Source organism: Charadrius vociferus, unplaced genomic scaffold (genome assembly GCF_000708025.1).
Source record: "Charadrius vociferus isolate BGI_N301 unplaced genomic scaffold, ASM70802v2 scaffold429, whole genome shotgun sequence".
Lineage (NCBI taxonomy): Eukaryota > Metazoa > Chordata > Aves > Charadriiformes > Charadriidae > Charadrius > Charadrius vociferus.
In genome coordinates this window covers 2,166,339-2,174,618 of record NW_009650250.1, presented here as the reverse complement: position 1 = coordinate 2,174,618, position 8,280 = coordinate 2,166,339, and positions in this window count along the sequence as shown.

The following is an 8,280-nucleotide window of genomic DNA, read 5'->3' as shown; positions in this document are numbered from 1 at the left end:
GGGCGTCGCTGGGGCCCGGCGCCGGCAGCCTGGCCTTGCCTCAAAACCTCGGACCGCAACGGGCCGCCCCCCCCACCCGCCGCAAGGCAGAGCAGAGGAGGAGGATGAAGGAGAGAAGATGGGGGGGATGTGTCAGGCCGTGTCGGTTTTGTGCCCACTGGCAAATTCCTGGTGCGCGCTGCTTGGTTTGCCTTTGCACAGCAGTTTTTGTTTGGTTTTGTCTTTTCCCCAAGCGTGAAGCACAGCAGCACACTTCCTAACACCTGTCATGATGTTGGCAGCATTTTTTTCAGGAAAAGGATCTCATTAGTGTCCTGGAGGGCAGCTAGAGCAGGTTGCGCTGCTGCGGGCTGTGCTTTTAGCTGTCGAAGTCAAGGAAACCTCCACCTTCCCAGACCACCCAGCCAGCACCTCCGACAGCTGCCTTTCATAGGTGTTGGCACAGATACATTAACAGAGAGAACAGGCTTCAAATAGAAACCTGAGTAGCTGTACAGCTCTGCACACATGGGGTAGCTGAGTCACCATGTCCTACACACAGGAGGTCCTCTGGGCACCGACCAAGGAGCTGTTCTTTTGAACAGGATCTTGCTTGTGGTTAGGGCTCATAGCTACTGCCAGAGTACAAATAATTTGATGCTGAGGTAAGAGAAAGTATAAGCCAGCCACCTCATGCCAGATGTGCTGTTACCTTAGGAACCTGCATTGTAGGTATTTGCCTCCTTCATCGAAACACGTAGGAGGCACAGGCTGTGCTATATAATCCTTCTCTGTCTATTTGGATTTAAGAGAAAATGATGCCGACCCCATCTTGAAAACCAGTAGCGCTCACACACCTGTTATGTCCCCCCCATCCAGTTACTCAGCAGGATTGCCCCTGGTGAAGGGAGCAGCCTCTCCTGGGCAGGCAGAGCAGTTTGCTGGTACGCCTTCCATAGCCTTGGCCAAGGCAGTCTCGTACTCCAGATGGTTTGAGTGGTTCTTGTGGAACTGCTCATGCTGGTAGGTTTGCTTCATGCGATATGCTCTCTGTGTGGACTCGTTGTGGGTAAGGTTATGCTTTCCTAGGAGGATTCACCAGTTCAATAAATCTTCCATCTCATCCCTAAAAGAATTTCAGAGTGAGAAGCCATATGTGTATTTTTAATGGGCTCTTTCCTCCCACCACTGTTGGGAGTACACACCGCTCCTCCCTCTGCTGTACCCTTAGCCACGCCAGATGTGCCTGTTACCCAAACCCACACAGCAGTTCAAAAAATGAAATTTAAAATTATGTTGGCCTAAGCGAAGAACAAACTGATAGACAGCTAAAATAGGGGCAAAAGGCAATTTTATGGCAAAAATAAACAAGATGATCTCCCCATGGTCAAACAGTAGCAAATATGGAGGCTTATGTACTGTGTTGGTCCTCAGTGCTGGATAAAACTGTATCAGTACTGACAGTAGGCCTCCAACCAAAGTACGAAGAGAAGCATTTTGGAGGTGTAAAAGGGATCTACATACACAAAGATAGTTAATGAGGGTTAATGCATGTGACTTTCCCCTCAGGAAGTGTATGACTGCATAATGTGCTCTTGTATCCAAAATTCAGTACTACTTGCTAAGGGGGAATCACGCATGTACTCCTGCACCAAAAAGCCCATCCTTCCTGACAAGCCACCAATTGTCTTTGCCTTGATTCGGCAAAAGTGCTTAATGAACCTCTGCGTACATTCTGAGACTCCTCCTTTGCTCAGCTGCAGAGTGAGAATGAAGGGCAGGGTGGGATTCATCCCTCCGCACTCCCTTGAAACAGGAGCCTTGATACAGAAGCAGAAGCTTTTCCTGCAGTTCTTAGGTACCGGCCTGCCAAACTGTGCTGCTCTGCACCACCCAAGACACAAAGAACTTGAGGAATGTTCTCTGCTGCAATGATTTTAGAACAAATTTTATGAGATGTATGGACATGTTCTTAAAGAATGTTTCTTGTTCCTACTTAGACCATTCCTCTTTCAATAACTGTAATGACTTAGTTGAAAAGAGTCAGTTGCATTAACTTCTGTTTAACACCCCATAATGCAATTTCCCTGTTCTGCAGCTCTACCACACAGTTAAGCAGCACATTGCTGCCTTTTCAAAGGGAAATAAAGAAGTGCAGCACACTGACAGCGGCACAGCACGCACAGCTGGAGGTGAAGCCAGATGCCAAGGCAGTCTAACAAGCTGACAGCAGCTCTTCTCAGAGACAGCAACGGTCCCAAAGCAGAGTAGGAAATTATAGAAGAGTCTTCATTGTAGGCGTCGGGGAATTTCATGCAGCTCCCCAGGGAATCGCTAGTATCTTCAAGCCCTGCGCTGGAAGCGGGCTGTTTTCTCTTTGTCCTTGCCAGCCCGGGTGCGCAGCCCTCCCTCCCGCATATCCTCTCTGACGTCTGTCCTTGGTCCCCTTCCAGGCAGGCCGTGACCTGGCACTTGGTCCCACAGCTGCATGCCAGATCCCTCCCCCAGCCTTCCCCCAGAGCTCATCCTGCCCATGGCCTGAGGCTGACCTTGCAGCCACCAACCCGCCCAAGGAGCCCTGCGGGGCAGCAGTCCGTTGTGCTTAAGTCCGAAGCTCTACTTCCCTGCAGGGGATTTTCAAAGCGCTCTCTGCTGTATTTACTTGCCTCGAATCTTTGCTTTTTGTGTCAAGCTACCGCAATACCAGAGATAAACTAAGTATTTTTGAACTCCCCAACAAATGTTTCCATATATAGACAGTACACAGATGCTTTAATAACCTTTTTCTGCACCCACACTTGGCCTTTTTACTTCCTCTAGTTTAAGGATGTCTCATTTCTGCAAACTTTTTTAAATTGCTGTCTATTTATCTATCCCACATATAGTCTGTCCCACTTCACATGAAACAGAAGTACAGAATACACCTAACTCCACATGCATCTTTCATTTAAAGAGGTTCCCAGAAAGGTTTTCCGTAGATTCTCAAGGAAGATGAACCAAAGGCAGAACTTACTTCTGGAAGCAACAGGCTGCAGTGAGAACCCCACGTTTGTGAATAAGGGTCCCACCACAGATGCAAACAAATCTCTTACTTTTTGCAGTCCAAATTTATCAATGCAAAAAATAACAACAGATGGTTTAACCAAATAAGTGTCACCCCTGAGTAGAGGGACAGAGAAAAGGAATAGATTTAACTTGTGATAGTGGAAATGCTCTCCCTCCGGCAATAGGGGTTACTCACAATTGTAGAGGGAAACACCTTTATTTGTTTACTGCTTCATCATGTGTGCAATGAAGGTATTAGGGCTCCATTAGCACAGACATGTTGGTCAGCACATACCCACACATTCAGATGTTTGTCAACACAGCATCTTTGCATGATAGGTGCCTAGGCAAGTAGGTTTTCCTAAGGGTCCCACACGTTCTTTACAACAAAACCATGGGTATAGCCATTTTAATCCCCACCCATTTTATTCTGCTTTTTTCTTATTCATTTTTCCCTCCTGAAACCCTTCTAAGCTTGAGCTGGTAGATGCATCTCAAACATCAGCCACTTCATATACACATATCCTTTTGCAGAAACAGGAGATCCTCTGATGGCCAGAAATTAAATGCCTTCCCACCTACCAGGCAGAAAGCGCACTCAGTTCATATATGATGGACAGGTACTGCAACTCACACGTGCTTTGCAAACAAGAGGAATGTCCATGTATGCTTTGTGGGTTACAATAGGCTTGACCACATCTTCAGTGACAGCAGGGATGGGCCAACTGCTACACAAAAACATGCCAGCACAAGGTGGTGTTTGTCAGCACGTGTGTTACTGACTTCATCAGCAACCTCTTCCAAAACATTGATATTTGTGTCACTGAAAAATTGTCGTAAAGGCTGTGCATACCTGTAATGAGAGTTGCCGAGGCCAGGAGTGTGGCTTTGCATCAGTGCCTGATATAACTCTCCCTGCGATGTTTGGCTGAAAATACCCTCTGCCACAGCTTGCTGGCCAGTCTGCAACACACAGAGAAATACATCCAATAAGCAAAGTCACATCCCAACAGTGGTTCATTGATCCCAGACTCAGTGGCTCCCGCAACTTAAAATATTGAGGAAGGAGATAAATATTAAACATAAATCCTTAGTCATGTTCTGCATACACCACACAGTCATTTTTTTTAATAACTGCCTGCCACACTTAGGATGTTAAAAATGCTGTAAATTTAAGAAATCAGAACATCAGTCAAAAAGTTTCCCGTGCAAGTGTAGAGCTTCATGCTAAAATTTCAGAGATATGGTTTCCCCAAAGAGTTGGGTTTTGGGGGTAAAACCTCCCATGCCTCTGAGCCTGCAAGTGACGGGCTTTTGGGACAGTGCAGCCGCTTTGCGTTTGGCTGCTTGGAGGACAGCTGAGATGCAGGCTAATGGAGACCGGTTCGTGTTCAATAACTGGGCATGAAACTAAGTTTGAGTTGGTTTCAAGACATTATCTCTGCAAAAAAATTGACTCACTTTGCATTTTAATTAGAAAACAAACGAACAAACAAAAGCATTTGATCCTGCACAATGTATTACCCAGATTGTTCATTACCTCCTGCTTGTTACGGCAGGGTTGAGGAGATGAGTTTAAACTAGGCAAGGTTATTATTAATCATCTTTGGCAAAAGACAGTTGGCTTCTGTGATGCTAGAAAGGTGCGAAAGTGATACAGGGAAAAGCTGGTGTCTGGCACAGGGGAGGAGCCTCCAAATTTAATATCCCCAATAGAGAGAAGTACTTAATTTCATATAAGGGTATATAATACCCAGATATTCAATCTCTCTACAAGAGAAATAACAAAAAGCTTAAATTAGAACCTAATGAGGAGAAAACGCGTGGGGAAGGAGCAGACCTGGTGACTCAAGTGGGGTGCTGGCCCCTTCGAACAGGAGGGAAGGGCATCCCGGGAGACAAAAGCAAAGGAGATGCACATCCCCAGTTTCTGGCACAGCACGGAGGGGCTCGCACTGGGAGGGAGGCAGGTGTGTAAAGACCATGTGATTTCAAACAATTTTAACTAACCTAAAACTGCTTTTACAAAGCTTCAGCCTACTGCAGAAAACTGGTCATGTCACATAGATTCAGCCTGTAGTGAAACAGCTGTGTGATTTTGGTCTCGAAACATTGTGAACGTTTTTTTCCCTATATATACATACACACACATACACACAAACACATATTCCAGTCAAAATTGGAGCAGGCAAGGATTCTCAGTGCAGGCTTAAAGCACAAGGGCTGTGTTATCTGACAACTGTGCTGTGTTACGGCTCTTGGGATTGTTCTCATTTCAGTGGAGAAGTGGGTTGTTGAACAACAGGCATCACACAATCAAAACAGGTCTCTTCTGCTTTCTCAGAAACACTTCTCATCTTTTTCCAAGATCCTATTTAAGAAAGCAGCTACAGCAGCGTGGCACTAAAGTAACCCCTAATTCTACTGTTAGATTGAGGTTGATACTGAAAAAAAGCATAAAATTTAGCAAAAACAGATCACTATGAAAACAAGGAAGAAATTACAACATAACCCCATTCATGATCATGAATTCAAATTAAGGTACAGGAAGTTCCTAAAATTGTATTCTCTGAGGCAATGGCATTTGTAGGGTTTTCCAGGCAATGTGAACACAAGACAGCATTTAATTTACCTTTGTGTAGGGATTTCTGCTCAGTCCCAGTCCGGGGTGAAGCAGTTTGTGCTACAGCCAGCGCCAGGGGCTGGGTAAGCAAATTACCTACAACCATTGAAAAACGCAGTGAGAAGAGATGAAAGGCCTGACTTTTTATGCACATATCATTACCAAGGGTGTTGTGTCTGTGGCAGGGGAAGGAGGCGAAATGCCAGCTCCTGCCATTGCTGTCAGGGCGGTACAGTGCGGGTCAGATCCCGGCACCCAAGCCTGGATGGTTCTGCATGCCCTGCAAAGAGCTGCCCGTCAGCAGCTGTGCCCTGAAAAGTGCAAACAAAAGGGTGTTTGGTCAAGGGTGACTGTGCAGGGAGCTGTGACCCCGTCTCTGCTTTACAGTAAAAATTGTCGGAGGTGAGCAGGGACCAAAACATACAGGGGACCAAGAGTGGGTCCGTACTGCCAGGCTGTGTGCAGCTGCCGAGCGCCAGGTGGAGCTAGGGGATGGAATCCTGTCAGGCCAGGAGGAGTTCTCCAAAGCGCTTGACCCAGATTCGTTATGTTACACTACCTTTAACACCACAGGGGACAAAATCTCTCCTCCATTACACCGCTGAGCCACCCACAACACTGGGGATGCTGGAGTTGTCTTTTCTGCCTGCAGGCGAGCAGGAGGTGGCTGGAATGGGATGGAGGTCTGCAGTGTCATTTCCTCGCTTGTGTTTCCCCCCTTTGTTTTCTAAGCTTCCTCCACATGTTGTCTGAGTGGCGTAGCCCGTAGTAAATGGAAAGGCTGATAATAAGATAGATGACATCTGTTTAGGTCACATATTAGATAGGATTAATGCTTCTAAAGACTTGCAAGCTACAGCTTAGTGCTCTGCTATCTGAACACATTGGCCCTTGTACATGTGATGGCTGTCAGCTCAAGACCCAGCACTTCTACAGCCTGAGAAAGATGGAAGCTGGACATCCAAGCGATCATGGCAAAGGATGTGCACCATTCCCTTCACTGACACAGACTGGCAGTAAAAGCCACAAATGACTGTGTCCTTAGTCTTGTGAAGGAGCTCCCGGAAGAAGACATGGCTCCACAGCACTGGTTTTGCCCAGGGCAGGGGTGCTGCCCCACAGAAAACTGATACACTCATTCCAGCTTGCAGAGGTGAACAAAGAGCACACCCATTTTTATACTGGGCAGAATTTTTGGCTGCAAGTTTCTTTTTGAGTGAGAAAAGGAACAAAATTCTCACCAACCCATGAAGCTTACCCGTCTCTTCCCCTTTACAAACCACGTGGCTTGGTGGTGTAGGAGGGCAGGGGAGCAGGACGCCCCGGACTATAGCATCAGCGGAAAGCACCACAGCTCCCTCCCTCAGCAGGCACGCAGTACTTGGAGACACGAGCAGCCCAGGGCTCTACGCAGAAGCTCACAGGCATTAGGTTCTCCTTACTTGCAGAGGGTCAGCTGGATCTTGTGACCTGTGTAAATAACAAGGCTTTGGAAAGAAGCTCAATAGGCACGTTGTGTTCATTTCAGATCCATAGTTCTGAATAGAGGGAAGAGAAAGAAAACTTAGAAACCAAAACTTGCTTCACTCTCACAGTCCTGAAATCCCCTGAAAGAGAAAGACACAAGTGACTGATGCAGCAAGTCCCACCAAGTTATTTAACTGGTACTCTAAGAGTCAATTAGAATTATTTATTTCCAGCTCATAAACCCACATGCTGCCTCCTTCTCTCTTGCCAATTAACAGTATTACTTAGCACTAATAGACTGCTTTCATTTTCAAGGGGCTTAAGAAGACAAATTAATCACCTCAACATGTCTGAAAGGAACAGATGGTAATGAAGTATTAACATTGCAATTTCACAGTTGGAAAAGCTCCTGAGAGACGGGGCTGGCAGTGTCTGGAGGGCACCTGGCTCCGCTCCCTGCACAGAGCCGGGGTTCCTGGGTCTCATCTCTGCTCCGAGATGCTGCTTTATCCCAACCTCACTGCACATTTCTTTTCCTAAGCAAAACTACATGAGTTTTCTTATTCCATCTTTAACGGGGAGTAACATCCAGAAGGCCTCTTACCTCAGTGCGTCTTCAGGCAGGTCATTACTGCTTTGGATTTAAAAGACTAAATGTCTATCCAATAATGCAATTAGTCCAGCTTGCCATTATTTTTTACTGGCTATAAGCAGAGAAGTGAGCAGGAAGAAATACATTGCCCTATCTGTACAGCGGAGATGCTTTTTTTCCCCCGAAACATCTCTGCTCACAGCTGGGCACAGAACATTGTCCTCCCACCTCAGAAGGCCACGGGCACAGAGCAGTGTTGCTCCAGCTGTACAACACACAATTTCTTAAGATACATCTAGAAGGATGATAAGCAGGGGTTCCTGAAGCAAAACCCACATATGAAAGGTGACATCTGTGGCCATCCTTAGCAGACCCAGCTCAGATCCAGGCTGTAGCAACTAAAAGGTCTCTTGCAGCAGCATGAGGCCACAGGCAAGTGGTCTGCAAATACCGCAGACTGAACTGGGGGTGAAAGAGAGCCCCCAGCATGTCTGTCATGGGGCTACCAGCTTCAGAGAGCCCCTCAGCTGCACACCCCCATCCCTGCTGCCATCTCCTCATCGCCCTGGGGCAG